Raw genomic sequence first — 16,659 nt, forward strand, 5'->3', positions numbered from 1 at the left:
GAAAATCTTTAATGACAAGATACTTGGCAGTGAGGTGACTTTTACTATTTTTGAGGTTTAAGGCATTTCAAAAAGAGAGTTTCAAGAAGTCCTGAAGAGAAAAAGACATACATTGCCTACTACTGATACATATGGAGTTTTGATTAGGGAGTTGGATGAGGATGAGGATGAGGTTATGGTCGAGAATGCTTCTGTTTTTCCACAGACAGAGAAGAGAGTTCAGCCTATGCATTATACTGAAACTGATGAGCCTATCTTGGTACCGCACAGTCACTTTTCGCGGAGTCATTGGGCTAGGGCAACTTCGGAAATAGTGGTAAAAATTGGAGAGAAACAGGTGCCTTATGTTGCTTTGGTGGATCATGGTTCAGAGATTAATCTCATAGTTCGTGGAGTTTATGAAAGTAATAGATGGCCTATGGATGCAGAGCATGGGTGGTGTATGAGAGCCGCCAACAATACTGCAGGTGATTTGTATGCTGCCTGTCCCAGTGTTAGGATTTCTATTGGAGATGTAGAGGAGGATTTCCATTTCTTTGTGCAGGATTCATGCTCTTACCCCATAATCCTAGGACAGCCATTCATCACAGAGATGCACATGGAGACGAAAGTAATGGATGATGGATCTGCTTATGCACGGATTCGTTGTAAAGATGGTATGAGAGCAGTCCAGTTTATGGACTGTGTGTGTAAATCATGCAGGAAACAGGAATACTCTTCGAGATGCACCTTTGCCCACTGTGAGGGATTCGAGTTTTCATTAGGTATCGCTGTTCCGTGAGACGACGGTGGTACAGAGCAGAGAAGATTGGAGTTCTTGCCTCCTGGCAACAGTGTTTTCTCCTCCAATTTTGTTGGAATTTCAGCAAATAGTTCGATGAGTTATCAGAAGATTTCTAAGTTGCCTAGAGTTGCCAGGCAGTACATATGCAAGAAGGAGAAAGATTTGAAAAATGCAGGTATTTTAGAGGATGATGAGCATATAGATGGGATGTATGATAGTATGGTTTGTGCAGATACGATGACAGAGATGGACAATATGCTGAAAGCTGATATGTAGAGTTGTCTCAGTAATGTATCAGTGCATTCCCTGGACATGTTTCATGAAATTTTAGATTTTGTGTCACAGATAGAGTCAAAGGCTCAGATGACTCAGCAAAAAGTGTTGAGAGCTGAAGAAATTCAGCAAACAGAGTTTCCGGCTGATTATGATAAGCCTACAGAGACACAGAGGGCTGAAAACTTTCAGCCAACAGAGTTTACTGCTGAAATATTTCAACATCCAGAGTTTAGGGCTGTTCCTATGTAGTCCATAGAGTAGAGGGTTGAGGATATTCAGCCTTAGTAATGCAAAGGATCATAATAATGAAGCCAGGGTTGACACGAAATACAAGACTGTGGATAAGAAGGTGAAGTCAGTAGCTGGACCGCTTCCACCTAACAGTGATCAGCAAATAGAGAGGGCTGCCAAGCAGCCAATTTTGAGGAATCCAGAGCATATAAGCCATAAATTTTCAGCAGAGACTCTTACTGAATTAAAAATTAGAAATGTTGATTTCTTGCTGCCCTCACAGAAGCAGTGCTTTCAGGATATGCTTGAGCGACATGGAAGGGGGTTTTCTTTTTTCTCGCATGACATTGGATGTGTGAATCCAGATATTGCTGCCCCTATGGTGATCTTTACTATTCCTCATATTCCATGGAAGCTCCGACCTATTCCAGTGCCTAGGGCACACCTGCCAAAGCTAGTTGACTTGTTGAATGAGAAAATCAGGATGGGAATCCTAGAGTCGTCATTTGCACCATACTCAAATAGGTGGTTTACAGTTCCAAAGAAGAATGGTACTCTCCGATTTATACAGGACATGTAGCCAGTAAACAGAGTTACTATTAGGAATGTTGGTATAGGTCCAATTGTGGATGAGTTTGTAGAAGTAATTGCTGGACGTGCCATCTATTCTTTAGGTGACTTGTATTCGGGATATGATCAGTTTTAGCTGGCCTTGGAAAGCAGGGACATAACCACTATGAGAACTCCTATTGGGCTTGTCAAGATGTGTACCTTGTCTCAAGGTGCCACTAATTCTGTTGCGCATATGATGAATGCCATGCGTAAGGTCCTTCGTGAGTATATACCTCAGCTTACCATGCCTTTCTTGGATGATGTGCCCATTAAGGGGTGTGCATAAGAAGAGAAGAATGAGAGTCTAAATGTGTAGGGATGCAGATACTTTGTGGCTGATCATATTGCAACTTGTGAAAAGATTTTGACTAGGTTAGAAGAAGTAAACTTGATGCTATCAGGGCAGAAATGTGTTTTTGGAGTAAATGAGGTTGTCATTGTTGGACATATGTGTGGGTATTATGGCAGGAAACCTTTACTTGCGAAGGTGGATGCTATAGAAAAAATTACGGAGTATTGTTCTACCACTTCAGAGGTACGGAGATTCATTGGAGCCTGTGTGTTTTACATGATTTGGATACCCCATTTTGAACACATAGCAAATTGTTTATATCAACTGCTTTGAAAGGGGCATAAATTTTATTGGGATGAGAGCCACACTAGAGCCATGCGAAAATTGAAGAAGTTATTGCAGATTTCTCCTACTCTCAGGAAAGCGGATTATAATTGCGGAAGGCCTATTGTATTGACAGTTGACACTAGTCCAATTGGCATAGGTTGGGCTGTGGGTCAAGATGATGCAGATGGAAACAGGTACGCTATTTGGTTTGGGGTGAAAGTCCTAAACGAGAGACAGAGGAGGTATCCGCAAATCAAGAGGGAATTACTGGGAATTGTTACGGCTCTCAAATGTGACAAGGAGTACTTCATTGGAGCCCCAGTTGTGGTAGAGACAAAATGCTTGCCATTGATAGGTATGATTATGAGTTGCTCTACTCCGGATATAGCTATGCTAAGATGGATCGCATACATCAAGCCATTAAATCCATAATTTAAACACATAGCAGGGAAGGATAATCCAGTTGGCAGATATGTTGTCTAGATCCAGATATGATGATGAGGAGACACTACTTGCAGAAGAGGATGATGCAAAAATTTCAGCCGCTATGGTTGATCATGTTTGCCATGTCTATGATATTGTGGCTTTCATAGAAGAACTCTATGTTGGAGATTGGTTGCAAATTGGCAAATACCTTAGTACACTAAGCAAAAGAGATGAATGGACAGATAAAGAGTTCAAGAAAATCAGAAGAAAAGCATATGGTTATTTTCTCAAGGACAGATTTCTTTGGAAGCACCTAAAGAAAAGAGGCGGATTACTCTTGCGGGTTGTCTGCAATAAAGAGACCCATTTACAGGTGATGAGAGAGTTTCATAAGAGTCCTTGGGCTGGTCATAGAGGAGTGTGGGCTACTTATGAGAAAATCAAGGAAAAATATTGGTGGAAAGGCATGTACAGAGATGTTTCTCACTTTGTAGAGACTTGTAGAGATTGTCAGATGTATTCCGTAGTGCATCATCGAGATGAGCTTCATCTGACCTATCTGCTATGCATTCATTATAAGTGGGTAGTTGACTTGGTTACTATGCCGATGGGTCTATGGCATATGAGATATATTGTTTTGGCTAGAGAAGATATTACCAATCATGTTGAGGGCAGACCTTTGAGAATGAAGACCATTAGTGCAGTGTCTAAGTTCTTATTGGAAGAAATTTTTTGCAGGTATTGCTGTGTGGGTAAGATTGCTACAGATCGTGGTGAATTAGATGCAGATGAAGAAATGGATTTTTTCTCTCAACTAGGAATCAATTTGGCTCTAACCACAGCATACAATCTAGAGGGAAATGGAAAGAGTGAAAGAGGGCCGTCGATAGTGAAAGCATTAGCCAAAGCATGTAGAGGACGGATTGGAGAATGGCCGAGACTTCTACCATTTGCTTTGTGGGCTGATCGTATGACTCACAGTGTTACCACAGGATATATACCTGCAGAGTTGATGTATGGTCAAAAACGGATTATGCCGACTGAGACTTGTGCTTTGACTTGGTCTGTTTTACCTTGGCAGGAGGATTTGATGAGAGAGGAGCTCTCAGCTCTTAGGATCCGGCAGTTGGAGAGAAGACCAGAGGATATTCAGCTAGCTATTGACATGTTGAAGGTTGCTAGACTTAGAAATAAGAACAGGTTTGACAAGAGGCATCGCTTGCGGCCTAGAGCAATAGAAGAGGGAGACTAGGTATTAGTCTTTGATAGCAGCCTTGAAAATCAACATACTGCACTTCAGAAGGTGGTGAAAAGATGGTTTGGGCCGTACATAGTCAAATATGTCTTTGACAATGCAACATATGAGCTGACAGAATTGGATGGGACAGTGCTTAGAGTGCCTATTGCAGGAAAAAGAATCAAGATTTTCAAGAAAAGAGATGATGAGGATTATGCATTGGAAGAATTTGCAAGAGAAGAGCAACGAGAAGAAACTCTAGTAGAAGAGACAGATGATATGATAGATAACCTTGCTGATATACCAAAAATAGTCAATGAAGAGATTGATCTATTCGTGGATCTTGACGATAATGATCATGGGTAGTTGGTCCATCTGGAGGATGTGCAGGATCAGAGGGGGTGGATGTCGTACTGCTGCGTATCCGAGGTGTAGAATCCACCAAAAAGTTTGTGTGTGTGACATTTGTTACTTTGTGCATACTTAGTCGTTGTGTTTGCATTTTTGTTTTGCATGGGCTAGAGATCAAACCTCACTATTTAGTAGATGATTTGATGTTCACCCAAAAGCACACCTACAGACCCCATGGAGGTGGGCAGTATAATGATGAACAGGAGACCAGCAGAACCAGAGAATGGAGTAGCTGATCAACAACTTCATAAGGAAAATGAGAAAACATTGAAAAAGCATGAGCTGGCTGCACAGTTTTGAGGGATGATGTTACTGCAGATTTCAAAGAGTCATCCACCTTGCCAGATGCTTTAGAGCATCGGAGGCTACAAATTCAAACATTGTCAGCTGTATTTGAAACCTACTTCTGGATTCTGAAGTCAAGCTTGTAGTCAAACCTCAGGCTCTAAGATGTAAGGGTGGAAGGATTGAAATTGAAACTTAGTGAGTGTGGGCCTTGACCACTTCTAAGGTCATGCCTTGATGGCTTAGCAAAGTTTTCTCATCTTGTCAGTGTTGAATTCATGGCAGATCTGCTAGCAATTCTGAAGAGATTGGCTGTTGAACCTTCTACACAACTAGCAAGCAGGGGATGTTCAAGATGGAATCCCTCTCAGCTTTTCAAATAGACTTCACTGTTGTGTTGTTGCATTCAAAATTGTGCGAAACAACCTGGATGCATTGAACATTGACCTTTGAGAGTTCTACAGTTCAATCTGCAACCTTTTACTCTGCCACAGTCTAGTCAGAGATAAGAAAGTCGGGGTGATATTAGCAGAAGCATTACAAGTCATGCTCTGCGAAAATTGCCAACATGATATGCAAAGGGTTGTTGATTTTGTGAAGAGATTAGCATCTGTATCATTACATTTTGGGTTAGCTGAAGCAATGGCACTACTCATAACAGTACGGCACTTGTTGCAGCGATACAAGAAATGTTGCAGCCTTTTAGAAACTAATAGTGGAGGAGGTGCTGTAGGTGGTAACATAGCTATGTTTCAAAGTGATGGAACTGACCCAGATTTAACTGGCGTGCTCTTAACTGTTTTGTGGGAGGTTTCTCTCTTAGCAAAACACTATCATCCTGCTGTTGCCAAGCTTGCAATTCAAGTGTCTACCTTTGCCTCCTCATCGAGTGAGGTCCTCATAGCTATGACGAAACCAAGGGATGCACTTGTTCTCTGTTCAACAAGTGAAGGTGGTTTTCAACCCTCCGTGCAACCTCCCAAAAAGATAGCAAAGAGAAGGTCCGGGGTTGTCTGCACGGTTATTGAGGCAGGCCACATACACCACTGCATGTCTTGGGTCATTCAGAGGGAAGGAGAAAATTAGCCGGCTATTTGAAAAAGTATTTATCTTTGACAAAATTAGCACACAAAAAAGAAAAAAACTCCGCCTGGGGAGAAAAAAGCAACGAAAACAGGCAGTAGAGGGGGGAGGCCGGCGACCTGCTTTTGATTCTGGGGTGGTAGAGAAAGATCAGCTTGAACGTGATAAAGATTTTGTCTCGTCTAGACTTGGAGAAATCTACAAGAGGCTGGAACAAATAGATGCATACTCGGCAGAAGCTCGTGTAGGCTCTATTCTTGCAAGGGTTGGTGGTTCTACAGCATTGACATCTGGGTTTTCTGATTAGGGACTCACATCCAATGGAGTGCCACATAATCTAAGTAATGGTAATGCCATTACATCTGGAGTGATAGAGAGGAAGGCACTGTTCCATATGTAGTGGTCTGCAAGACACAGAGCTGGAGATCAAGGAGTTCACACACAGGATATGAAAGCAACCAAATTAAGGTGAAACAGGATTGCAGAGTTTCACACAGAGTTGGAGTTTCATTCTTCTGAAGCATTAGATAATCCTTCCATAAATTATGCTGTTGAGTTGGAGTAGTCTTTTATGGAAGGTGCACATAATAGAGTGCTAAGTGCTCGGTAGGCTGTCCCTCATGAGACATACGCCTATTTCATGGATCTTCTAGCAAAATTGTGCGAGATGAGATACCTGGGAGCAGTTGATTTCGAAAGAAGATGCTGAAAAGGAGAGAGGATGTCTTGTTCTTCTCATTCTTTGCAACTCTGTAGCTCGATCTGTCCAAGTCCTCAAGGGATTGAAGAAACTGACTAAAGATTGCAAACCTGCCAAATTGTTTGCAAAACATATTAAGATTGAAGAACAGGGTGAGAAAGCTTATAGATATTGGTGCTTTTGGATTAGATCGCCTTTCTGTGATTCTACTTGATATACAGGAAGATGCTAAAGGGTTTACTCTTTCACTATCCCTCAAGTCAAGTCAAATTTTTGGGAACTCTATAAGGTTCATGTCCACCGCAAGTTTTGGACAAAAGGGTTAGAATATGCCTATATTAGCTGCAGAATGCAGCTTATATTCTTGTTCTCAGGTCCATGCTTAATGTAGATCTATATTTTTCCAATCTTTTTTGCAATTCTTTTGGGAAAAATTCTGATGCAGGATCAGTCCAAATCAGCAGAAATCATGAGACTGGTAGTGGAGAACATGTTGTGGAGGTTGCCACTGTAAGCTAATTTGGCTTTCTATTTGTCTTCAGTTATTGGCAAAAATAAAAACAGAGACTTGACATCATTTTCTCATCTTGCTTATTCGCTTGATTGATCTTCTATCTTGGAATTTCTCAAGGACCTCTGTGGTCGCGACTTTTCTTTCGAAAACCCTTCGACAGCGGTCCTGGTAGTATGTAGGGATTTCCTTGACGGTGCCCTGCGTCCGATGCCTTGCATCTCTTTGGGGTTGGATCTTTTGGGCTAGAGAATCAATCTATATACTCTTTTAACTTTGAGAGGGAAAAAAAAGAAAATTCTTTAAAAACAAAAAAACCAACAACAACAACAAAACTTAGGACACTTGGAAGCTAGGGACCATTTGACTGGTTGTTCTAATAAATCATGGAGGGTTAGCAACTAAACCATAGGAGCCGTATTTGGTATTGTAGTATTAGTTTGCTTTGTTTGGGTTCTTTGTTAGGCATGGACCTTATCCATAAGGCTATTTCTAAAGCCATATTTTAGTAGGAAAGTAGTGTTTCGAGGGATTATTGTTGCTTAGCGGCTTTAGCCTACTTCTTAGTTGGTTTGGTATATGTTTTGGATGTAGCTCAGTTATGCACTTTCATGAGATACATGAGTTAAACGGGGCTGGTTCCATTATTTTTTCTTTTTATCTCTTTAACGAGCATATTTTATTCTCTTTTTGATGTCTACAGGTCTTTTGTGTCTGTTTTGCAAAGTTTGTAGCAGTATTTGTGGTCACAAATGTTCATGATCCTTATTGTAGCTGGTGGCGGGGACGCTCTCAGCTTGGAGGGGGAGAGTAATTATTTTTTCCCATGAAATGTTGTTGTTGTTGAAGCTATTCTTGAAGAATAGAGCAGTTCGCAGGAGCTCACTGAAGCTAGTGAGGGAGGAATGATAACTCCTTATTCTATGCCATTTTACACTATTTTTTGGCAAAATTAAAGAGTTTTAGCTCTGTATTATTTTTCATAAAATTTCATTAAACATAGGGATATAAAGCCGTATTTGAGCAGTGCTGAGGGAGGATTTAGAAGTTGAGAGTTATGATATTTTTTTAGTGAAAATTTAAGGGAACAAAAAAAATTAAGTGGCAAAAGACGGATGTGGGAAATTTTTAAGTGAAAAGTGTAGATAAATTTGAGGCAGGCAGAAAGACAGGTATAATTTAGCATGCATACACAAATTTCGAGTTAAGAAGTTGTGGGGTGGGACAAATTAGGTCCAAAGATGTGAAGAGATGCCAAAAGAAACTGGTTCAAGTGGGAAATTGACAATTTTTGAAAAGAGGTTGATCAAGAAGTTATGTAGGGAGAGTCTTGTGAAGAGAGAGGTTGAGGGAAGAGAAGAGAACACACAAAAAATAGGCACCATCATGCAAGAAGATGCTGATGATTTCTCTTCCTCATTTCCAGCAATAAACGACTGCATTTGATCCCCTCTTGCATCTCCTTTAGCCTCATTCTGTTCTTGGCAACCATTCTTGGGTATTGAGAGAGAGATTTTTTGCAAGATTTAAAGAGGATTAGTGAATATTAGTGAGAGGAGTGGAAGATTAAGAATTTTTCTGATTTTTAGAAGTAAAGGGAGTGGAGGAGCAAGCATCAATACTCTCGAATACGGTGGAATGACTCTAATTACTTGGTTAATCGAATATGTTGGTTTTCATTGAAATTTGATCAAGAAATGGAAAGAATTGATGTTTTGTGATCATATGCATATAGTTTATGATTTTTGAGGATAAAATGGAATAAAAGAAACAAAGTTCTTACATAGTGTATTAAAATGATAAAGGAATGATTGAAATTAGGATAAAATCTATATATTTAAACCTTAATTAGTGAAAATTAAAAATTATGCATGATGTTAATGAGAGATGAGTAAAAATAGAGTAAGAAAACATTAAGAAGAACCTAAATATGAAATCTAATAACCTGAAAATGAGTTTTATGAGAGATATATGCATTTTAGTGTTAAAAATGGTTGTTTTTTGCCCTAATTAGTAATAATTAAGAGTATTAATGAAAGATTAGGAATAAAAACAAAAATAGAGTTGAATTATGTGTTAATTCATTCATCATGAAATGTTAGGTGAAATGTATGTCTGAAATTTAAGTTGTTGAATTTTTAAGTGTGAAAATGGTAGTTTTTGGGTATGTTTTAGTGATGATTAGTAAATATTAAGAGGAAATGGAGGAATCTATGGTTGTAAATTGGTATATCAACTAAATGTATCATGATGGATGTATGGTTGATTGGGTTTGATGATTTATGTTCTGATATCATTTTTATGAATATTTTTATTTTTTTGAATTGTAATAATAAAAAGTTAATAACTCGTGATAATGAAAGAATTAAGAGATAAAGTAAAAAGAGACTATAGTTTATTTTCTGTGGAGAACATGCTCCTAGATTTTTATTAAGAATGGATTCCATTTGTAGGTACTTCTTTTGTAAAATGATGTTTAGGGCTGAAATGATAATTAGTGGATATTGGAGTTTATATTAAAGGATTAAGAGTGTATATTTTTCTAAGCAGTAAATCTTACCCATGTTTTTTTTTCCTAATCCATTATCATTTATCTCATCCTACCCACTTCTTTTTTTCTCCATCCATCATGTCCCCACATAAGAAAGTCAATGTATCAAATGAGGCAAGGCTCTCCAACACAAAAAGTTTGCCTTTAGTGACACTTTAGCACAGGGAAATGGCATCCAATGATACTATCCATTCTAACGTACAAAATTAAGTATTCTCTCGCATAACTATTCATAACTAATTTTCACAATAAATCCTATTTTCTCTAGAAAGTAATTATAAAATAATAGATTACTCTCCTATTTAATAATTAAAATTTCAAAATTCTAAAATAATCATAAATATAAGCTTCAGTTGACTTACTATTAATGAATTAATATATATATTACTTGGTGTTTATTGTACCTTAGGATTTATCAAAAAATAAAATGCATCTTTTATAGCACCTGTTATGATTAAAATATCATAATGACATTCACACAACAACATTAATAATTTTAGGATTTTTAAAATCTAACATGAAGCATAAGCCTAACATTAAAAATAATGCATTGATAAATAGTTAAATTCTTTAACTCATATCTTCAATTGTTGTCATTCTTTAAAAATCTTATAAAATACCTAATATATCCTATATAATAATACATATAAAATTGTAAATTATTTCTCTCATAATGATAATATAAATTTTAAAAGATAAAATCTTACATTAAATGAATACTTAGAAATTATTCTAGCAATCTAGAAATTAAAATAGAATGATTGTACCTAGCCACATGTTGATAAAAGTATGTAATTCTAGCCAGGTGGTGTGAAAATTTTATCAAAAAATTGAATACTAATTTTTTTACTTGATTGATATAATCACTTTAATCAAGAAATGTGATTATATTAAATCTGTAAATCTCCATTCTGGTTTAAATAATAAAATACTATTTGAGAAAGACTAATTGGTTATTTGCATTCGATTTTATGTGTAGTATACATCCAAGAATTTATTAAAAACTTTTTTCTATACCCAGATATTGGGCATGATTGAGCCAATTGCATCTCCCCAAAGGGCAATTGCTAGGGCTCAATTTTGAGCCAGTTTTGTTTCTCCTATGAGTATCAATGTCTAGATAAGAAGGTCCCATACTACAAAAGGTTCCCTCTTATGGCAACATGTAACAAAATGGACTCTAGTTGAAAAAGAAATAATTATGTAGTTGACCCTAAGATGGAGAAGAAATCTATATGAGCACTGGGAGTCCGAAAATATATGGGCTAGTTTATTGTTCTAAGAAAGAGAATGGGTTTATTTTTTAATTTTTCTCTTTGAACAAGAATCCAATGTAAATATCATTAAATTTAAAAAAAGAGATGTTTTGAAAGGATTATATTTTTCTCTTTCTTATTATACCAAATGAAGATGTAAAATAAATCCAATGTTAAAGATAATTAAGAAAATTACTTGTATATGTCAAATAGTGTATTAGCATGCTTTGTTTAGAAAACTAAAGAAAAACCATGCGTAAATAGAAAGTGAGCAATCATATTTCTTCGATGGAAAACGATGGATGGCTAGATGGACCCAATAAATCAAGTACTTTCCTCATAAGAAAATAGTAAGATAAGAGATAGACGTAGAATTTACATAGATTTTGGTCTTTGATCTCGATCATAAGACAATATATATGAGATTTTTTATTATCGAGAGAGGGATAGAGCTCAGCTCGCCCTCATCTCTCACTCATTATGAACCAAATGATGTTAGAGATTGTTAAGTCCTATAGGAACCTTTAGGTCAATCCTCATGGATCGAGACCAAGTGCTTTATAGTGAGGTAGACCTAAGGATGCCTAGTTATACCAAATTCTAAGTATTCCTATAGAATGTGAATGGCAACACTTAGGCCTTGATGGCTTATGCAAGATTGATGGAGTTCAACGCTTATGATGATACTTTTGAGTATTCAAAATATATTTAAGATTTGAGAAATCTATGAAAATACAAACATATTCTCTCAATATCACTACTTTATGTATGTCTCTTTTGTAGTTTTATCATTAATGTTTGAGTGTTAATATATTATTTTGTTTACTCCATTAGAGACAATACTATGATGTTAGATAAAATAATATTTAGATAAATCTCTATGTAAGATTGATGGAAAATTATCTATATAATTTCCTACTTAAAAATTCACTATGTGCTTTTTCAATTAGAAAATTTTGTATATTTAAATATAAAAGTAGAAAATTTTATATGTTTGCTACAGAGAAACTACTAGGAAATCACATTGAAACTTTTTTCCTATGTAGGTAATGTTTCTTAGATAGGAAATTTCATGTGTAATTCCCTACTTACTCTAACTAGAGAATGTCTCATTTTTCCTAGTTTTTACATTCCCTACTTATGCATATTTCTAAATAGGAAATTCCATGGAAAATTCTCTTTGTTTCCTATATGGAGAATAATCAAAGTTTCATTGTGGTCATTTATAAACAAATATATATTTTCTTATTAAGAATTAAAGTAATGTGTAGTAGACTTATTCATGATAAGAATTAAGATAAAAACTATATTTGTAACAAAGGTTAAGGAAAGTTTTGATTGAAGGGAATGTAAGATATGGGATAGACTATACCACTAAAAGAGCATATTTTAGGGAAAAAAATTTCCAAGAATGAACATAACAATTCCTAGAAGTAAACATGGCTATTGTTTAAGTTGTTCTCTCCATACTTTCATTGGACGTCTCAATTTCTTTGCACTTGTCTAGCTAGCTCTACTTAGAAGCATGCAAGCCAAGCTCCATGCATTGTGGTGCATGGGATGGTGAGTCACCTTCAATTGATTCATATACTTAACTTTAAGATCGTTTATTACCACTATGTTCAACTTATCTCTTTGTTTTTTTGAGTCACTTGGCTATGTCTCCGAACTATTCAGTATGATCATTAGGTGCTTTATTCATGTTTTGATGGATTTTGAACCTCTTGTTATATTTTTATCACCTCTCATTTGGAAATTTTTATGTGGTTATGGTTAAATCATGTTCTACATGGCAGGATGTTGTGTTGAATCGTGAAAAAAATTATGTTTTTTCATTCTATGCTTAAAGGTGAATCCCAAAATTTAATTTATGGTTTTTCAAATATGGAAAGAAAAACACTTGCAGACGTATGGAGCTAACTCCAAACTAATAAGGATAAATTGTGAATCCATCCTAGTAAATGATGTTGTATTGATGAGTAACACCTTACAAAAGGTAAAACAAACAAAAACATTACATGGTAAAAGTTTTTTAAAAAAAATTCTTTGACATTTTATTGTATTTGCATAGGGATCACATTACAAATTTTTAGAGGTATAACAATAAAAAATATAAGCACATGGACATGCAATTTAAGTAGTATACTGAAGAGTTGACATCTCTCTCTTCATTCATTCATAGTTATGGAGGGAGATGCCATACCCTTGTATGCATTGATGAAGGATATGCAACACAAGTTTAGTTTAAAAAATAACAAATTTGAAATAAATTCTACCCTAGAAAGAAATCATACTTGCAATGATTGCACTCACGTTTTGTATAATAAAACTTGTGATAATATCAATGATCATAACAATGAACCAACTTATCATGTAATTTAATAATCACTATAATTACTATCAACTATTAATAACTATTAACTAGAATTATACACATTATTACTATAGACATTAACCATAACTAAACAATTAACTTAGCTTAAGTAATTAAAAGTTGAGTAGACTGTGATGCACATCTTACTACTAATCACATTATAAAACAAACTTAAAGCTACTACTTAAAGCTAGCAAATACTCCAAGTTGAGTAGAGTACGATTACTTGGATGCGGCCCTTAGGGTTTAAATTAGCGGTTGATGGTAAAGTAGGAGGTCGAGTCCAAGGTTTATGAAAAGAAGAAGGAGCAAAGTGATTTTCATTGAATCTTTGAAAGTTAGAATTGAATTGGTTTGTACCAAAGTTACCATTAATCGAAAAGTGTTGCGGTCTCTTTTCTCGTCCACTAATTTTATCCTCCGCATCATACACTAAAGAAATTGCATCCAATCTGCACACCAGCGATGCACATCTTACTACTACTTAATACAATGACCACATTACAAAACATACTAAAATATTAACTATAACATTTTAGTCAAAGCTACTACTTTATCTAAAGAGCTATAGTCAACAAAGCAATTATCTAAACTATATCAGCATGCCCTATACTATAGATTAATAATAAACTAATTAAACTTATAATAAACTATTGAAAGAAAACTATTTAAACTATAATCTAACTATAAATGATTAAGCCAATCAAACTAAACTAATAAATTAACAATATTAAATGAAATAGTAACTAACTAACTCTTAGTAATTAAGTAACTATATGAACTATGACTAATTCTTACAATGTTGGCATGTACTATCAACTAGTGCTAGTATAAACTAATAATAAACTATAATAATAATAAGTTATTATAATGATATGCTGTTAAAGTAAAACTAATTAGGCTACAATCTAACAACATTGAACTAATGAACTAATATGTCAAATGAAAGATTAATTAAATAACTATATTAACTACAATTAAGTATGACTAGACAATGGTAGTGAATTAATTCATTCTTTACTATATTAGCTATATGCTATGTCTATTGATCTTCTACTTGTTATTGATCTTCTAATGGTTCACATAAATGACTTGCTATTTAACCTATTAAAACTAAGGAGTAAAGAAAGTTTTCTTGCTCAGTCATTGTCGACTAGATAAATTATATTTACATAGATAATTTGATCAATGTCTATAAAATAACAATTCATTTTTGCTAAAATCCACATGATTTTAGCCAATGTGCTAAAGATTTTTGCTTTTTTTTAGTGTAAAAAATAGTGCACATCTTTGCATTTTCATCATTTTTACATGCAAAAATATTGTAATATTATAATAATAAAATATTTATTAGAAATACATATTTACTGGGGAAAAAATGAGACTTGAAATTAAAATTTCAAGCTCACCCTTGTTTATGACTCTGAGCATACATGTATGTATTTAAATACCACTAAGTCAAGCTACATATTTTGCTCTAGCTCACAAAAGCATGCACACCCTTCAATAGCAGTTGATTCCTAGATTCCCAAATCTCTTGCAATGTCGAAATTCTAATGATGCTAGGGTATAGGGGCCCAAAAGTTAGCAGCCCCAAAAACAAGGCAAAAAAGAAAGAGCATACAGGCACCAATTAAACAAAGAGAAGCTCCTTTTGCAGTACTGTGACCCCTCGCAAAACTTCCTCACGATGGACCACTTAATTAGCATGCCCCATTCTTTTGCATGTGGCTATGAGCCACAAAAAGTGCTCAACTTCTCATCCTCCTACACCCCTCTAATGGACTAGCATTATCCTTCATGTCTCTGTGATGCATGAAAAGCATCAACATCTTGCCTTTTACCCAACCATGACCTGGCACAAAAAGCACTAAGATCCCCAACCTTTGCTACAGCTAATCATAACTTAACACATTCTAATTTGAATTCAAATCCTGAGCTTGTGATACACCAGCAACAAACAGAACTGCCTAATCCCCCTCCTTCCCTTTATATATATAACAACCAATCTACATCAATCCCTATTGTCTCGCAAGTACTTACTACCTCTATGTTGCACAAGTACTTGCACTATAGAAAAACTTGATGGTTTTTTCTCTCCTTGCAAATAGACCTATAGACCTACTGATGCAACTCATTATCTCCCACCTTCATTCCTTGCATGTTGGTAAAAGGTTATGTGTTTTTTTGTTTATCTACTTCTTCCCTACTATTGCAATTTAATTGTATGCTACTGCCTAAAGGCTATCCGTGTGTCATAAGCAAGCATCTTATGTGTTTATCTGATTTAGCTAGTTGTGTGTTTGTCCACTTCTCCCTACTACTACAAATCAATTGTATGCAACTATTTGAGGGTTTTCCCTCTTCTATGCATTGATGCTACTTGCAAAGCCTACTTCCCAATCAATATTGTCGTGAGTGCAGGGCATGTCTTACTACAAGACATTCATTTGTATCCCATATCTTACACTCAAATCTAGTATTGAACAAGCAAGGGGGTAGACCCCCCCTCCCACCACCCAAAACTAGGCTCCCCAAACTACCAAAAGTTGAAGGTGTTGAATTTTCCAAACATCCAATTGAAGAAGAACAACCGAAGAAGAAAGTTTGCTACCATGATTATGCATTCTCACTTGATTGAGGTATCCACTACATGATGTAATCTTAAGAAAATTTATTGACAACATTGATTTGGCTTATAATGTTGTGTTTTTTGTGTATTCACAATAGTTTGCAACTAGTCTCCTTTAACTACTTCCCACAAAGAGCTCCAAGAAATTCAACACTCTTAGTTATGCTTGTTAACATTTCCCACCGGTTGTGTTTGTTAACAAATTTCACACTCTACTCCTCCCACGGTGCCTTGCAAGAGGACAAACTTATGAAGGTGGGTGAGGAAGGTTGTAAGCATAACTCAAAATCGGTCAATTTTTCCTCCTTCCAAAACTACTCATTTGCGCTACAAGAGGGCATGTCCTACTAAAGCCACTAAACATGCTCATATTCCATCTCAACCTAGAGAAGAGCCTTCTTTGCCTCAACCTACCCAATCAAGTGGGGAGCCTACTTTGCCTCCACCCAACCCTTTGCCTCATCCATCCAAGCCCCAATCTAAACATAATGCCAAGAAGGGATACCAACCAAAATGGACCGAAGAAGATTTGATGAAGGCAATTGGTGCATGAAGAAGGTATGCTAATTAGGGAATGTAGTAGTAAGTTTGCAATGAGATCAACATCATTGGAAAATTGGATTGATGGTAGAACAAAGAAAAGGATGAAGGGCCCACCTACCGTGCTACAT

The 16,659-nt window shown here is 36.0% G+C and overlaps 1 pseudogene; it reads left to right on the forward strand.

Moving 5' to 3' along the window:
* The first annotated feature begins 4,770 nt into the window (after nucleotides 1-4,770).
* On the forward strand, nucleotides 4,771-7,989 carry LOC148031258 (nucleolar complex-associated protein 3-like; annotated as a pseudogene).
* Nucleotides 7,990-16,659: the final 8,670 nt, after the last annotated feature.

This window comes from Lygodium microphyllum, chromosome 9 (assembly GCF_053477565.2).
Source record: "Lygodium microphyllum isolate KBCC chromosome 9, Lygodium_microphyllum_v1.1.10, whole genome shotgun sequence".
Classification (NCBI taxonomy): domain Eukaryota; kingdom Viridiplantae; phylum Streptophyta; class Polypodiopsida; order Schizaeales; family Lygodiaceae; genus Lygodium; species Lygodium microphyllum.